Raw genomic sequence first — 19193 nt, forward strand, 5'->3', positions numbered from 1 at the left:
TCATACATTGCCAGTGGGAATATAAAATGGTTAAGCCACTGTGGAAAACAGTTTGGCTGTTTCTTAAAGTAATTAAACATATGCTTACCATACAACCCAGAAATTGTACTCCAGGGCATTTATCCCAGAGAAATGAAACATTACTGTAGCAGTTTTTTGTTGTTGTTGTTATAGCCAAAACCTGGAATACAGCAATAAAAAGGAATAAACTATTAATACACACCATGATTTGGATGGATTTCAAAGACATTACAATAAGTGAAAAAAATTCTCAGAGGACACATTTATATGTGAGCTCATTTATACAACATTCTTGAAATGATAAAATTACAGAGAGGAAAAAAAATGGTGTTTCCCATGAGTTAGGGATGGTATAGGCGAGGAAATTGAGTGCAGCTATAAAGGGGTAATTTGAGGGAGATCTTTGTGGTAAAGGAATAGTTCTGTATCTTGATTGCACTGATGATATAGACTGATGAATCTACACATATGATAAAATAACATGGAATCATATATACTCATTGTCTAATTTCTGTCTTTGATGCTGTATTATAGTTATATAAGATGTATCCATTGGTGGAAACTGAGAGAAGAGTACGTGGGTTGTCTCTGTGCTAGTTTTGCAACTTCCTGTGAATCTACAATTATTTTAAAATAAAATTTTTTTTCTTTTTTTTATTATACTTTAAGTTCTAGGGTACATGTGCACAATGTGCAGGTTTGTTACATATGTATACATGTGCCATGTTGCTGTGCTGCACCCATTAAGTCATCATTTACATTAAGGATATCTCCTAATGCTATCCCTGTCCCCTCCCCCCACCCCACAACAGGCCCCAGTGTGTGATGTTCCCCTTCCTGCGTCCAAGTGTTCTCATTGTTCAATTCCCACCTATGAGTGAGAACATGCAGTGTTTGGTTTTTTGTCCTTGCAATAGTTTGCTGAGAATGATGGTTTCCAGCTTCATCCATGTCCCTACAAAGGACATGAACTCATCCCTTTTCATGGCTGCTTAGTATTCCATGGTGTATATGTGCCACATTTTCTTAATCCAGTCTATCATTGATGGACATTTGGTTTGGTTCCAAGTCTTTGCTATTGTGAATAGTGCCGCAATAAACAAACGTGTGCATGTGCCTTTACAGCAGCATGATTTATAAACCTTTGGGTATATAACCAGTAAAAAAAAAAAAATCACTTTGAGGACATTCCTGGGGAGCAACAAGAGGTTCGTATAACTACCTGTTAAAAGAAAACAACATGCAGTACAAAAGATGTTTGGCTACTGATTGAAGAAAAATGTTGTACATTTTTTTTTGTGGCAGAGAAAACAATCCATTCATTCCAATATGAGTTCCCACTAGATTTCATGGTTTTCAAACCCTGACTACAGATTAGAACAAAGTGGGGAGCTTTAAAAATGTTCAACATCTGGCTCTACCTCCGTGGATGCTCACTTCATTGGCCTTGGATGATCATAATTATTCTAGATGATTCTAAGTGTACTCTGAACTGAGGAATGCCATATTTCACTAAGGAACGTGACATTAGTTCCGTGTCTGAAATTTGACACTATTGCTGAGCCCTGTAAAGGAGTAAATCCAAACGTTTATGTTATTCTATTAGTGAGGTTATGTTAAGGCCAGTTATTGAGCCACCTGAACCTCCTAAATGTTAATTAATGAAGCAATATACCTTACCCAGGCAGTTTAAAAATAACGTAGGTAATTTTCAACTAGCTATGTTTACAAAGAAATCAATATTTTATTCTTTGGACATCACCAATTATCTCAAATGATCTTTTTACTTTTTTAGTGGTATTAATAAGGGGCAAGAAAAACATACTCTAAATTTCACACATTAATTTGTGATGAACTGCTTCTGAAAGAGGTAGTTCTATATGGAGTGAACCAAGGTAAATAGCAGCAGGGATCTTTTCGTATTACTCAGGCTAAAAGAATGACAAATGTGTTCTATAAAGAGGATTTGACACAAATCTAAAATTTTAAAAACATTACGCTTTATATTACTACAGTTATGAAAGAGTATCAGAATTACATATTAATACTTATAGTTTCCATTAAACTTTATTTAACAACAGTTAATGATGCTCTTGAGCAATGCTAGACATTATAGTTAATATATAATTGAGCTTTAGAGCAGAATACTGGAAACAGAATAGAAGCTGAAGACAGAGGGCTTTGGTACACATCCCTGCTACCCCACTTACTGGTTATTTGACCTTGGATGAATTATTTATTAGTTTCTCACCTGTAAATTTGAAATAATAATATTCTTAGAAATGAATGAAATCATATGAAAAACACTTTAAGCGTTTTGTCATTGTCATAAGTGTTCCCATCTTTAAAAAAATTTTTAATTGTTAACTGCCTGTTTATAGGTCTATGAAATTTTTTAAAAAATTGTAGCCTATATAAATAGAGCACGTTGTCTATGATCAAAACAACTATATGGTGATAATCAGTAGTTAATTAAGGAAGATTGTTTCCAGATAGCAAATTACTTGGCCATATTTGCTTTCATTGATGAAACTTATTAACCATAACTCATTGGAAGTGGCCAGCTCCCTTGGCATCTAGAGTCATGTGGCATGAAAATATTGTATGTCATTTACAGTTTTCCATTTATAAGTCTATCAAATATATTTCATTTCTGTATCTAGCCTTTCTATTAAACAGTGCTTTAGCTGTGGTGGTGCCAATATTTTAAGCTTCATATTTTGAAGCAGAAGATTCCTAATAGTGTACATATGGCTGTAAATATTCGACACCCTGAAGCAACGCAGAGGACCACAAGGATATCTGGAAGAATTTCAAAATGTCTGTAGCATGCAATAGTAGTTAGAGAGTATATACATGATGTTAAATAGTATGAGAATGAATGACATGTAAATAGTTTTTAAACATCATAAATATATTATAAGGCAATTCTAAATAATAAATTTAAAATAACTCTAGGTAAGTAATTTATTAGAATAATTGAATAATAATAATTTAAGAACTAGCTAAGCCAAATGCTGAAAATCACAAGTAATAATTTCATCGGGACAATTTCAGTATTACCTGTAAAATTCAGTATTACCTGTAAAATTATAACATTATGATTAACAAAAATATTTTTCACATAATTTATGGAGGTTGCCTTCTTTCACATATTTAGATATGTAACTTTATGTTTCTCTTTCAAACATACTAATTTTATCTCTAATAAAATTATCATTAAAATTAACAAGATTTAAAATACAAACATAAACCTCGTGATTCCTCAAGGTTCATAATTTTCTATATTGCTGCTTAGCTTTTCTCAAATTGATATATCTGCCTAAAAGTATACCTATAGGTTGTATACCTATGCAACCTATCGGGTTGTCCTTATGTGTGCAAGTAACAGGCAATGTGATTTTACTGGCTTATTTTGTTTATTTATAGTACCTCTCCCACCCAAACAGAAGTGCAATGTCTTACTATAAATAGCTACATCATAACATACAAAACATTAATCAAGGAAACTGAGATCAAGGAAAAAATGAATATAGAAAAAATAAGATGTAACCTAAAGTAAGGTTAGAATGCATATGGCTCAGTGTGCTTGCCAGAGAATGGCTACAAATTTAGCTCTAAGGAAAAAAACATGATCAGTTTACGATATACAGTGTCCATATGCTCAGTAGGTGTGGTTATTTCTGGTGCTGAGATCTATGAGACATCTCTCCCGGGCATGGTCATAAAGTGGGCCCTCTCTGATGTAGTTAACAGCCATCAATAACAATAACATCTCCAGAGGTTATGTCTCCTAGGCCTTTTTGTATAACATCTCTCTAAGCTGACTAATGCTATAGCATCAAAGTTCAGGAAAAGTAATTCTGCAGGAGCCAAACCATACAGAAGAGGGACCCAGGTCCCTAAAGAGCAAGAAATAGCCAGATTTGAGCCCTAGCCAATAGATGATGGCAAGGTGACCCCATCTTAATCCACAGACAATTTTAAAGTTAACTGGAGGAAAGAGTGACCAACATAGTTAAATGTCAAACTATCATTTATTTTCAGATAAATTAGAATAAGGGCAGAGGTTCCTTTAAACTTTTTATGCTGCATAATTTCTTCATTATTATTATTATTATTTACTATTTTTTTTTTTTGAGATGGAGTCTCGCTCTGTCACCCAGGCTGGAGTGCAGTGGCGTGATCTCAGCTCACTGCAACCTCCACCTCCCGGGTTTAAGCAATTCTCTGCCTCAGTCTTCTGAGTAGCTGGGATTACAAACACATGCCACCACACCTGGCTATTTTTATTTTTGTATTTTTAGTAGAGACAGGGTTTCACCATATTGGCCAGGCTGGTCTTGAACTCCTGACCTCGTGATCCACCTGCCTCGCCCTCCCAAAGTGCTGGGATTACAGGCCTGAGTCACTGCACCCGGCCTCATTATTTTAGTATATAGTGGAGGCTGTGATCATAGATCTTAGAAATAATCAAAAGAAAAAGAAAAACTATTGATGGGTAGTCAAATTTTAAAAATAAAATGGAAGGTTTGGGTAATGAAAATGAAATGACTCATTTACTATTAGTATATTGGTATTGAGATATTTATGTTAAATTTTTTGCCAAGAATAAGAGAAGAAAAGCCAATGAATACAAATTAAATTTTACACTAGCACTGAAAGATATGAATGTCCAAAAATAAATGGAAAGGCCCACATTTCTTTTAACCGGACTTTCGAGATACAAAGCCAGATTATCTAAAAAAGAGAAATGGATATTTATAAACACATACTAAAATGTCTATATATGCACTACCAATGATAATTACTTTGCACCTATTCCCCTCAGCACCCAACTTGTCTTAGCCTATTTCTATTATCAGAACCTGAAAGCTGATTGGAAAGTGGAAGAAAGACCTGGATCAATTTGTATAATCTACTTGCCTAATATTGTGAATAGATTCTAGGAGGTCTTTAGATATTACCTTGATAACCAGATATTTCCTTTCAGAAACTTACTGCCAAAAAGATCAAGACTTGAGTATTAGCCAAATAAAGAATTACAAAGAAAAATTAGGCTACAGGTAAATCTCAAGATTAATTCATGTCAAACCAATTAAATCAGATGCCAGTAGTATCCAAGAAAAATCACTGAGGCATATAATGGACTTGGCTTAAAATCTAAGAAAGAGAGTAAGAAAATTCTCTTTGCTTTTGGCTGAGACAGAATGGAAGAAGGTTGAAGACTGAGATAGAAAATGGAAGATAAAGAGAGTTCAAGAGGAGGTAGGTAAAGCAGGAAAAAGCAGAGATGAAAGATGACTTCCTATCAGCTTTCCTTGTAGGTGCCAGCTACCAATTGGCCTTTACTCTCTGAAAGTGCTTGTGAGCTTTGAACTGGCTAATGTGCCCAGCCTTTGCAGAACAAGGTGATAAAGGCATATTTGCGGACTGAGAAAAGGAATGAGCATAATATACAAGGGGGAAATTTTCAAGATCACTAGAGATAGAGACACAAAAATACACCTTAATGTACAGAAACAAACAGCTCCCCAATTTAAAAATAACTGAACCAGTGAATAAAAACAGATGTGGAGAGGTAGCTCCCACACAGGCAGGCAGAGAGGAGGAGCTCAAGAAAGAGAAGAGGATAATGAGTTAGAGAAGGCTGTGGTGTTGGAAGAAAAGAAGGGTCAGAAGGAGGAAAACAGCCAAAAATGTACTTACTGGAATTGCCACTGTAGAGCCTGACTATTTAAGATGCCAAGTTTCTGGCAAGACTCCCTTCTTTGCCAGCCTTTAGCTAAGTAGGAAAAGAGTAGAAATCCACATGGCAAATTTAAATATTGGAGGACGGAGATGAGTGGGTTCTGTAGTCTTGCTATAATACTATTGATTTTAGGATACATTTTATTATAGGGAAGAATCATCTGTGTGATGGCTAATACTGAGTGTTAACTTGACTGGATTGAAGGATGCAAAGTATTGATCCTGGGTGTGTCCGTGAGGGTGTTGGAAAGGAGATTAACATTTCAGTCAGTGGGCTGGGGAAGGCAGACCCACCCTTAATCTGGTGGGCACAATCTAATCATCTGCATTCGAATATAAAGCAGGCAGAAAAAGAAAAATGAAAAGGTGAGACTGAGACTGGCCTAGCTTCCCAGCCTACATCTTTCTCCCGTGTTGGATGCTTCCTGCCCTCGAACATCGGACTCCACGTTCTTCAGTTTTGGGACTCCGACTGGCTCTCCTTGCTTCTCAAGCTTGCAGACAGCCTATTGTGGGATCTTGTGATCGTGTAAGTTAATACTTAACAAACTCCCCTTTATATATACATAAAGGTATTATATATATAATATATATTTATATATTATATATAATATATAAATATATATTATATATATGATATATATTATATATATATATTATATCTTATTAGTTCTTTCCCTCTAGGGAACCCTGACTAATACAATCTAGGACCCTATCTGGAGATATTAATAAAATACAAAAAACACCTCATCTATAACATCATCATTTATAAGGCAATCCCATAAGTGGATACTGAAGACATCTTCATAATTACGTTCTAGGGTATATGTGAATTGAAATTCCCAGGAAAGAGGACTCTTCTCATAAAAGATGTATCTCTGTAGATAAATTCCAGAAACGTTACTGGATACTTCCTGTATGTGGGGATACACAAGGGTGTGAGGTGACTAAGGGAGTTTTACTTTTTCTTGTAGATGGTGACTAGGGGAATTTTCCTTTTTCTTGTAGATCATACACTTGCTTGAAGTGACAACTGAAGAACAACCACACATAAACACGTGCAAAATAATGAGGCTAAAAATGGGAAGACTGTAAAAGAAAAGTAGTCACTTAGACCTACTTCCGTTCATAGCAAAGACAGAAAACATTCAAGGAATAGAGTAATTTGGTGGGGGCAAGGTAAATCATTGACTACAATTAAATTTGAATCATGCCTTGAATTGCTGGTCTGTTGGGAAAGTGACTGACAGGTCCTTCATTAAGGAACTCCATGAGCAAAGGTACAAAGGGAAGAATGTAAAATATGTATATAAGGGACAGTGATCAAGAGGTGGTAGAAAAGATGTTTAAAGGAAAAGAAAACTGACCTTGGACAGCGATGAAATAAGGGAAAGAGATTTAAAAATAAACTTATGAGCCAAGAAAGTGATGTGATGAAAACAATATTTAAATTTTTCCCCTATGGCTTTTTATAGTTTTACAGACACCCAGGATTTCTAGAGACAGGTGCTTGCTTAAAAGTGGGGAAGCAACATTCGTAAGATGCTTTGGTGGTTTCTATACTATTTGTTTCACACTGAAGAAACAGCAGTAAATATAATGCAGATATTTTGAAATAAGGGTGTGTGTGTGTGTCTATGTGTTGTTGTTGTTGCTGCATTGTTGTTGTTGTTTGGGGAAGAGTATTACATCCATTAAGTTACCTCTGGAAGAAACAATGACCACTTCCATCATTGTAAATGTGGAATGAAATCTGTTTACTTGTTACTTTTTATTGAGACCTTTATTTCATATGCAACAAGACAATTTGGAGAGTAGGGATGTTCTAAATCCATTGTTTTAGATTATCAAAGGAACACTCTAGGGCTACTGTGATACTTCCAACTACTAATTGGTTTTATTTAGTCATATTTCTAAAATCTATAATTTCAAAATAATTTGGTAAGATAGTTATCTTGAAGTTGGATCAGAGGAAGATACTGTCCTTAAGTTAAATTATGGAATACATCATAAAAGGATGAACTTAATGCTCCATTCAACTTCTTCTTACTACCATATTATCAAAGTAATAATAACTGCGTATGTAACACGGTGTGAGAAGAGCTGAATAACAGTCTTTCGAAAATGGCCAGTGGTAGTGATACGGATGCAGAAATCTTTGGAAATGTTATGTAAATATTTGAGGTCAGTATTTGGTTTGAAGTTTTTAGAAAAGGAACAAGATATTCAAATGAGACAAATGGCTTAGGGGGTTAATGGAAACAGATGGATAGCAATTAGAGGGAATGCTAAGCATGAAGCACCACTGCAAATAGTTCCCGGCTGGAGAAGAGCAGATGATCTGAGCCTGGGAATGGGAGGACAGAGAAAAAAGAAGAAATTGCTTACTCCAGCTCTTGCTTGACCTTTACATCTAAGAAAAAAAAAATTAAGGTAGAAAACAAAAAAGGAAATACCAAATGGAAGTTGTCTGTGATTCTCAGTATCTGTATAAATTAGCCTTTCTCTCCTGCTTCCCACCTCCCTCCCTCACCTGCTCTTCTTCAGTCTATTTGCCTCTTAACCAAAAGTCAGGATTTGTTTTATAGTTGTTATTTTCTTCATTTTGTCATAAAGGTCCACAGAGTTTTCTCACAACTGCAGTCTTAGAATAATAGTGATAAAGGGGAGAGAAAAAGAACTGATGGTGAAAAGGATGAGATGGAAGGGTATTGGCTAATAAAATTTAATTTTTTCATGTTCAGGAAGTCTAGAAAAACTGAGTGAAACATGAGGGCGAAGGACTTAATATGGCTTATAAATTTACCACGTACACGATCAAGATGATTGGCTGGAAATTCTCAGCTTGGGAAATCACTTTTAGCTGGAATAAGGGGGGCAAGTTGGAAAAGATGCAGAACTGTTGCATTATTGTTTGGTTTATTTTGATCATATTTAAATATATTGTACAATGATATTCAAAAAACACCACGTTTTAATGTTTATTATTTAAATTTTATGTTTCCTTTTGTGAGGCTGCCATTACACTAGTCTGAGGCATTAGTATTTTCACAGGAAATTCTCGGGCATGGTTGTAATCACTCACCTTCAAAAATCTTTAAACATGTATCTTGACCATTGAAGACCTAACTGAAATCATATTAGGTCAAATAAGATGAATAACACAAGAAACGGTGTATAAGAAGAATTAAAATATTTGAGAGAAAACAAATCTAATTATTGAATGGTATTTAGTGGAAAGATGTTTGCTCTCAAGGATAGCAAGTTACTTTAATTGTACACATTCCTTGTTTTTTGGCAATGGAAGAAGAACCACTGGGGTTTTCAAAACATGTATCAATTAAGTCATAATGAATATGTATATATCCTGATTTGAAAGAAAGAACATTTTATACATATGTATATATCCTAAAGCTGACTGTTAAATATTAAAGCAAATATAGTTATTTAATAACAAAAAATAAAGTGGATATTAGAAACTATTTAGACATGGTAATCAATACCAAAAACCTTCACAGATAATTTGGCCAAATGTTTAAATTTTCATCAGAGAAAATGAGAAATATTCAAAGAAATACACAAAAATAAGATTATTACTAATTGTATTATTAATTATAATTATTACATTGTATAAATTATTATATGCACAATAATAATGCAACCACAATTCTTGTAGAAGCATGACTTTTAAAAAGTTTAGAATAAGATAGAGCATAGTTTAACGAAGCATATTATATGGCAGCAAGAATTCTACCTGAAAGTCAGAGGCCTGGATTTCTGCCCTAACCTTAAGCGAATATCTTCACCATTCTAAGTTTCACTTATATATAAAATGAGAGCTTTGGACTAAATCACTTTCATTCTCTTCCAATACTCATATTTTATGAATCTACAAAATCTTGTAATATTGAGGAAATGAGTTTTCAATCCAAGATTAGTGTTTAAATTTGACTGCTTTCCAGGATTTAAAATTTACAAACTATACTCATTTTTTAAGGAGTATTTACATATTAAAAAATTCTAGGAGCACATATACCAAAATGTTGACATTTATTTCATTTAACAGATATATATTATTGCTATCTCATGGCAGGTACTATACTCTTCACCATGGATACAATGGAAAACAAGGAAGGCCTAGATGTTACCCTCAAGGAGTTTATAGACTAGTGCCTATCTCTGCAAGGCAAAATTGCAGTGTGATTTTGTGTCTTTCTTTAATCTCATTTTCTAGAGTTTGTTACATATAATACTATTGAAGGAAAAGAAAGTTACTACTTTTAAAAATTCAGCTGTTTTTAAAAATCATGTAGTCTTACTCTATCTTTACAAATAATGGTGCACAAAGAAATATTCAGAACTTGAATGACTCTAGGATTTTTTCTGACTTTTATATTAGGTTCAGAGGTACATGTACAGGTTTGTTATATGGGTAAATTGCATGTCACAGGGATTTAGTATACAGATTATTTTGTCACCAAAGTAATATGCATAGTATCTAATAGGTTGTTTTTCTATCCTCAACCCTCCTCCCACCCCCAACTCTCAAGTAGGCCCTGGTGTCTGTTGTTCCCTTCTTTGTGTTCATGTGTATTCAGTGTTTAGCTCCCACTTATCAGTGAGCACATGCGGTATTGGTTTTCTGTTCCTGTGTTAGTTAGCTAAGTGTTATGGCCTCCAGTTCCATCCAAGTTGCTGCAAAGGACATAATCTCATTTTTTATGGCTTCATAGTATTCTATAGTATATATGTGCCACATTTTCTTCCACCTAGTCTACTTACATCGATGGGCATTGAGATAGAGTCCATGACTTTGCTATTGTGAATAGCGCTGTGATGAACATACATGTTCATGTGTCCTTGTGGTGGAATGATTTATATTTCTTTTGGTATATACCCAATAATGGGGTTGCTGACCTCAGGATTTTTAACAAAAGCAAGGCAATTGCTCAAATCTATTCTTACGAGGAATGGGCTTTCTGAATTTTATGATGTCTGAATTTTATTGCTGACTTATTATTATATAATACCCTTGTGGCCAGTTGACCAGAGTACCCAAGGTAGAATCATCAGGCTGCTTACAATTTCAGACCCCATCTAGAAACCTAGGAGACTCTTGTAAGGACTGTGGTCATAAAACACCAAGAGGGTACTTTTTCTAAAAGCAAACTCTTACGGACAAACCTCAGTAGCCCTATGCCCCATAGTAAAAACTCTATAGTACTATATATAATGATAGATTTGATCCAAAACTAGAGCAACCTCTCTGATGAAGCCCATCATACTATCAAAATCCTTTCCAAGAGCTCCACAACACTGCCCACTACTTGGTCAATTTTGTTCTCATCATTGTTTATTGTCCTCTGTTTAGGTTTGTATGATGCACTTTTGTTGCCTTAGAGTTCTCCTTGATCAAGGATCTATTTTGGATAAATTGGAGATTGCTTTTAACATTTGCAATGATGTTTTTCAACCAAATATTACTCTCTTTTTCATCATATTTTTTTCCTCTCCTTTCTGATAAATGTTCTTTTCATAAGTATTAACACTTCCAAATCATCCATAGGCCTAGGTTCCACATGAATTTCACCTGACTGGCATTTTAGACATTGTTGTTATTGTTATTTTGTTATTACAATTACTTTTTCCTTACTAATCTGATAATACATAGCTTGCTACATATTTTCATATGATTCATATTACCATTATTATTATTGCTATGACAGTTAATAATCTATTACTAATTGATATTAGTAATAACTCTAATATTAGTAATACCTCTAAGACGGTAAATCAGCAATTTTTAAGGGTTGACTAGCTTCTTTAAAATATCTTGCAGGCAGAAAAACAATATACTTCCACTGCAAACTGTCTATTGATATCTATGTAATACAAAAAGTGAAAATAAACATTTTGGATAGAGAATGGTCTTGGAAATAAAGGCAAATATATAAAACCATAGACCCTGAGAGTGTTAAGGGCCTTAGAGACCTGCCTAATGCAGAAATGTATTGTATAGGTTCCCTAATAGCAGACATATTTATATGCAATGTAGTAGTTATGGCCAAAAGGGGTGTATATTATAATAATACATGTGATATTGATGATGATCTATGTAATTATATCAGGGAAAAGGTTCTTATTTTGTTAATAATTTAAGGGATAGTGCATCAATTCTATAGGCAGCCTACTATGATATTTAATAACTTCAGAAAATTCAGAATAATATAATAGAGATATCAGTAGCTTATTAATTTGTAGAACTGGGTTGCAACCACTCTTCCCTCGATGTCCTGTAGTTCTACAGTGGTATTTTATTATTTTGCACCTAAGTTACATTTGTCATGTTGTCGTTTAAGCCTGTGTCATGATATTCTCTAGCCAGTAGGAATAATCTATATTTTTATCTATAGTTTTTAAGGTTTATTAGGTTAAAGTGATCCTTCATATATCTTGTCACTAACTTTTTATTTTAAATTTTTTTTCAAGTCTTATAAACACAAGGCTGTTTTGCAGACACAAAGTCAAACTAAATGTTATCTCTGCCCTCAGGGAATTTCAGTGTAGCTAGGAAAAATGAAACAAATTATAACAACCCCAAATTGGTTACTAGCTGAGCTTAATCTAAGCTCTTTTTGGTTGTGCAATATAAACTGCAAAAGCATTTGAATATGAAGATGATCTGGCTACCACAGTACAGACTCTATTAATCACCAATATTAATTTGGCCTGGCGGGTGAACCTGTTCTCCCTCATTACTCAGTCCTGCCTAGAGCATGTGCCATAAAATGTCCTAAGTGCTTTCCTCTCAAAAAAAACATTGCTGATAGACATTATTATGTACATTTTAAACATAAAAAGGTAAGGCTCAGAGAAGTTAAGTTCTTTCCTCAAGAGCCACAGCTAAAATCTTTTTGAGTCCAAGCCCCCAATATTTTCAATAAAGTATGGCCATGTTCCCCTATTGTATCACAAATAGTTCCTATATTAAACCCTCCAAATATCTCAGATCTAGCTGCAGGAACAATAGACTCTGATTAGGGCAAATAACATGGAAAGTATTGCCTTTTCTATATTCATAATTAAGAGATTTCTAGAAGAAATGAGAATTTAAAATAATTGAGATCAATTAACAGTGACTGCCAGCAACATTGTGTTGTGAAAGATTCTGAAGACATGTCTGAGAAGAGTAGAAAAAAAGTGCCATAATTAATTATTGATGTTTACCATGAGAATAGAAAGGGGAAGTGGTTGAGTATACATTGTATACTTTTTTTTTATCCTTTATCTGCAGGGTACCACAGTTTACACATTTCCCTACATATAATTTTGTGAATTTATGCTCACTTTATTTTTTACTACTATCCACACTATAATATACCATGAACCTTTGTTCGCCCTTTGTTATCACATAAAACACTAATTTTTCTATTTTTGCTTATTGTGACTATCTACTTCAAGCAATTCTTTTCCTGATTATTAAGGGAACAGATCCTTGACCCATTTAATTTATTACCTTTATCCAGAGACTATAGTTTGTAACTTTGAAGAGCTGGATATCATATGAACATAAAGAATCAAAGTTAACATATAGGAATACAGAGTAATTTATAGCCACAAGGAATTGAGTTATGGTTACTATAGTAACCTTAACTACGAATGTTAAGTCTTTCTAAGGTAGAAAACTCAACCATAATAGAGCAGAAATATGGCTTTTTCATGCTTAATAAGCCAGAAATATTACATATCATAATTGTGTGCAATAAGTTACATCTGTGGAGTAAAGAAACCGCTAAGATGGTAAATCAGCAATTTTTAAGGGTTGACTAGCTTCTTCAAAATGTCCTATGGGCAGAAAAATAATATACTTCCCTGCAATTTGTCTATTGATATCTATGTAATACAAAAAGTGAAAATAAACATTTGGATATATAATAGTCTTGGAAATAAAGACAAATATCTAATAAAATCACAGACCCTGAGAGTGGTAAGGACCTTAGACACCAGCCCAAAGCAGAAATGTGTTGTAATAGATTGTAGCCAGACTTGGCTTAAACCTCCAACAATAGAGATCTTATTTTCTCACCAAGCAGTCCTTCTGGTTGTTGTACAGATTGAGGTGTTATCATAAAGTTGTTTCTTTGAGCCAACAATATGCCTTCTTTTTTGCTTTCACCCGCTGATTCCTGCTCTGCTCTCTGGAATGACACAGTGAAAATAATCCCTATAACAACACTTGATAGTCCTTTAGATATTTGAAGACAGCTATTAAGGTTTTCCACTAGTCTGATTCCTAAGTTTAACCTGTCTCTGTTCCTTCAACATTTCCCATAGATCATAGTTTTCTGACACTGCCAGCATCTGCCAGTCCCATAACAGATTGTAGATGTCTTTCTTGAATTAAAGGGGAAGAGGGTGCCGAATTGAGCAAAGTAACTTTTCCATGTATCTAGTACATTCCAGGGATTGCGCCAACGTTATCTGACTATCTCAGGATGAAGGGATTTACACTTTCCATAATATTCTTATTAACCATGTGGTCAGCTAAATACTCCAGATTGTTTCACATGAACTGCTGTCTGATTGCTTTTTCCTCCCATTTTGTACTTACATATTTGCATTTCCAAGTCTAGACTGCAGACTTTTATTCCTGCCAAATTTCATCTTGTTGTTTTGGTCTGATATTTTTGCCTGGAAGTATAAAGTTGGGCAATAAAATTTTGAATCTTGAGTCAACCATTGCCAAGCTCTTAGAATCTAATAATTATGTCTTCTATTTCCACTGATGAAAGTGTTGATCAGTAGGGATTGAGGAAAGGAACTCTCCAGTCTTCCCTGTTTGCCTGCATTCCAGATTGAAACAGAGATATGAATGATACCCTTATCTTGCATATTTGTCCTTAGATAATCTTTATAAAGCCTTTTAATACTACAGTCTTATGTAAACTCACAGCCACCTATAAGATGGACTTGCAGACATTATTATCTTTGTTTTACAGATAGGGATACCTGCAAGGTCATACAGCTACCAAACAGCACAGTTAAGACTAGAACATAATCCAATTCTTCCTCCTCTATACTATTGCATCTACCAGCAGGATTCATGCTTACCTTGAGGAAAAAATGTAGGCTCTATCTTACCACCACGGGCTACCATTGAAATCTAGACAGCATTAGGAAGAAAGGAAGGTTCTCAATATCCTTTAACCTGACATGCACTATGTCCCTGATAAACAAAGCAAGCCAACATTTAAAAGTAATCTCTGGGCTATGATTCTGCTTACATAACCAGCATATCCATAAGGTTATTATGAGAGGTAATTCTTTTTTCTGAAAATATTATACACCAATCTTAACATTCCACTCCCACCAATCTAATAACTGGTAAAATATGATAAAATATTTTTGAATGTTTTATCCTAAAAAGACATGTAAAAATGTATATTATTCTCTAAATATGAGTCCTTTACATAATAATTTGTTCTACCATTTCATGATAGATAGGTTCATATTTTTCTGGAAGAAGGACATTATTAGGTGCCAAGCTTTCAGAAACCTATACAAGACTCTATGATGGTTTGGAATATTGCTAAACAGGAGATAGTAGCTAATTGATGAAAGCTTCTTTGCCATCCTGACAGGAATCTTTATCTGCATATAGAGACTCAAATTCATTTTTAGTTATTTTCTCATTACTTCCTTACATATATTGGTCTATGAATGCTTCTCTAACTTGATTTGTCTTATTATTTGGAAATTTTGCCCTTTTGTAGCAAATATGAAATCAAAACAGGTTTTGGATATTGTTACTTCTAGAGACCTGAGATCATTTGTCTCCAATGTAGAGTCTAAGTCATTCTTTTTACTCTTCTTCCTGCTCCAAACATAGCTTAAAAAGTCACTTAGGCTGCATTTAGTAACTTTTTTTCAAACTCTCAAATGTATTCTGGGTTTTAATCTTTCTGACATTATTTCTAGATGTTTGTGTTTCTCTTTTCAATTAGAGATTATTTTTGAGTTTCTTCTTTCTTTTTTTGCGTCTCTCAAAGTGAAAGAGATGAATCAGAAAACTATACAGCGATACTGATTTTTTTACTAATGCTTCCTCATTTTCTTTTTTCTTTGAGTTATTTCTTTTTTAATTTCATCTTTTATAGATCTACAACCCTCAAAATTTGTTCAAAAAAAGAAAGAAATCTCTTACCCATTACATACCATATTCCATTTTTAGAGTCTCTAAGTTAGAGGTGTATCTGTGTTTTTACTGAAATTTTAGAATTTCAGTTCTTTCCTAATTTATTACATTTTTTATACCCTTTGAGTTACTGGCAAGAACAAATTAGCCAAGAATATGGCCAAGAATACCTTCATACTACAGAGAAAATGTAGTGATAAATGGGTTTGACCAGATGTTTTCCTCTTTGGTTTAAGCAAAAAAACTGTGGAAATACTCTTCCCAATCCATACACATTTTGTATGGATAATGCCTTGGCAGCACCAAATGGGATGGAAAAGGTCTTTGTAAAAATAAAATGTTATTCAGTGAAGTTTGATTACTATTATTTCTGGCATGCCAATATCTTAGAATTATTATTTCATGTGGTGGAAAATTTGAAGATATGTATAAAAATCATTAAATTCCAAATACATGCAGACTTGATATCTTTAGGAGCTGGTATTTTCTGTGCATTAAGGCCTAGCATATTGGTCTTATCAGAAAGCTGAATCCTAATATGAAGAAATAAGCCCCTATCATTGTGGGTTAGTTACCTCAGAAGCTTACCAGTTACTATGATGCTAACCAGAGACTAGGTTGCCAACATAAAGGCTGCTTCTACCAGAGTCACTCTGCCCAGTGGTAGACAAGGAACTAGAACCTTGACAAGGAGAAATTCATTTTATTATGGTGAGATCCTTTGTGTACTCAGTATGGTAATTCCAGACAAGCTTGTTAGAAGATTCTGATTTTTCTATTTATTTCACCATGCAGTACCTTCACTAGAAAATATTAATAAAAGCAACATATTAGGGCCTCATAAGACCTGTTCCTATTTCCCTCATTCCAGAATCAATAACATGCATGACTGTGTGTTCCTAACTCATCCTGGAATGATAGCGACAACCACATGAACCAACTTTTTTCCTCTTTAGAATTTATGAAGCACCTTACATATGCTATCTAATTCAATCCTCAGAACAGTGCTACCAGGCAGATGATATGGTTTGGTTGTGTCCCCACCCAAATCTCATCTTGAATTGTAATCCTCATAATCCCCACATGTCAAAGGAGGGAGATGGTGGGAGGTGGTTAGGTCATGGGGGTGGTTTCCCCCATGCTGTTCTCGTGATAGTGAGTGAGTTCTCACTAGATCTGATGGTTTCATAAGGGGCTCTTTCCCTTTCACTTTCTACATGAGCTGTCTCGTCTGCTGCCATGCAAGACGTTCCTGCTTCCCCTTCTATCATAATTGTAAGTTTCCTGAGGCATCCCCAGCCTTGCAGAACTGTGAGTCAATTAAACCTTCTTTCTTTATAAATTACCCAGTCTTGGGTAGTATCTTTATAGCAGTGTAAAAACAGACTAATACAGTAGGTGTAACTATTTCAATTTTACAGATGAGAAAAATCTTTGAAGGTCAATTACTTGCTTCAAGTGAAAGGCTAGGTAGTGACATCAGTGAACCAGAACATCAGTGAAGGCAGATCTCCTTCAATTTTAAACACATCATGTATTCTTTTTGTTACATTACAACTATGAGAAAATCTGTGGCTTCTTTAAAAATTCCATCAGAGGATTCAAAGAAGAGATAGAGGCAGAGGTTAATGGTAGCTTAGGTCTGGAATAAATGGTATTAGATGAGAGTAAACCTAAATAGCAAGGTCCTCAACTGGAAAAAATTTAAAGAACTATTGTACAGAAGGATCCCATGATAAGAACTCTCCAATGACAAGAAATGTCAGTGGCTCCAGCTCTAGAAATCACCTTTACTCTCAATTGGGATGAACCCTAAGAAGAAATTAAAAGACTAATTAGAAACTTTGGCTGCTGAGACATAGTTCCTTGGGCATAAATGGAGAAAGACATCAGATGATGAGAAAAGCAAAGAAAAAAATTCAGTAGTTTACAGTCGTTATATTAGACAAGAAAGACAAAAGCTTTCCAATGTCATATCTTTATTTCTTGTAGTGAACTACATTTCTGTTTGCCAAATATTCTTGTTTCCCTCCCTGCAATGTTCATCACTGCAGAACCCTTCCTGTGGGAAGATTATACATTCCCTTCCTATTGCACTTGAAAGTGATTGTGAAACTTGGTTTGACCAATGAAGTAAGAACAGAAGTGAGTGTGTGTGTTCTGAGTGCGAGCTTTAAGAGCCAGCTCATGCTTTGCCATGTGTCTTTTCTCTTCTTCAAGAACAGCAACATCCTGAGCAGCAACAGCTCCAATCTATCTATTAAGGCTTGGCAGATTAGTCTTATCAGAAAGCTGAATCTTTTCTTTTTCAATTGTTAGCATTTAATGGACATCCCTCCATGTGGCTTCAAGCCACCAAGACCCCAACCCCACGCCCCCACACCACCTCTGACACCCTTAATCATCTCCTTGGCTCTTCTGCTGAAGAATTTGGCCTTCACAATAACAGCTGCTTTGGGAGCTTTCCCTTTTCCAGAACTTTTTAATTGCCAGGTCATACCACATCAACAATGGGAGCAGCTCCAGTCTTGTTTTTAGCAACCTTCACCCATGTCTGCTCCCTGACCAAAGTCCACAATTTGTCAAGATTGACAGCAGGGCAGAAGCTCTGGTTTCTCTTTAAGTGGTAATGCCTCATGCCAACTTTCCCAAAGTAACCTGGGTGATATTTGTCAAAGTTGATCCTGTGTGATGCATGCCACCAGCCTTACCACGGCCTCCTGGGTGCTTCCAGTGCTTTACTTTTTTACAGTGCGGCTGTGGCCGTCGCTCACATAGCCCAAAAGTTTCTGGGTCTTCCTCAGTCTGGATGGCATGTCAGCAGGCCAGACAAAAGTAAGAAAGCTGAATCTTAATGATACAGTGTGCCTGAGTCAATCCTGGGACCCCTCTCCACTACATTCTCTACAATTATATCCTAGGTAATCTCATTCAGTTCCATGACTTTAAATACTAACCACAAATGAACAACTTGTGAACCTCATAAAGGTGATCTTCAGCATCAGCCGCTCCTCTGAACTCCAGGCTCATGTATTCAACCTCTCCTCTTACATGTCAAATAATGACCTCAAACTTAACATGAGAAAACCTACCATGTGAATTTCTGTCAAGTCTTCTATTATCATCATATTTTCTTTATCAGTATAGAAATTTCCGTTCTCTCAATGTTTACACAAAAACCTTGAGATCATCCATGCCTCATCTCTTTTCTCACGAGCCATATCCC

At 35.0% G+C, this 19193-nt stretch overlaps 1 pseudogene; it reads right to left on the bottom strand.

Moving 5' to 3' along the window:
• The window catches only part of LOC101134071 (large ribosomal subunit protein uL15-like), a 66042-nt pseudogene extending 47259 nt beyond the window's left edge, over positions 1-18783 (bottom strand).
• Between the last annotated feature and the right edge of the window lie 410 nt (positions 18784-19193).

This window comes from Gorilla gorilla, chromosome 11 (genome assembly GCF_029281585.2).
Source record: "Gorilla gorilla gorilla isolate KB3781 chromosome 11, NHGRI_mGorGor1-v2.1_pri, whole genome shotgun sequence".
NCBI lineage: Eukaryota > Metazoa > Chordata > Mammalia > Primates > Hominidae > Gorilla > Gorilla gorilla.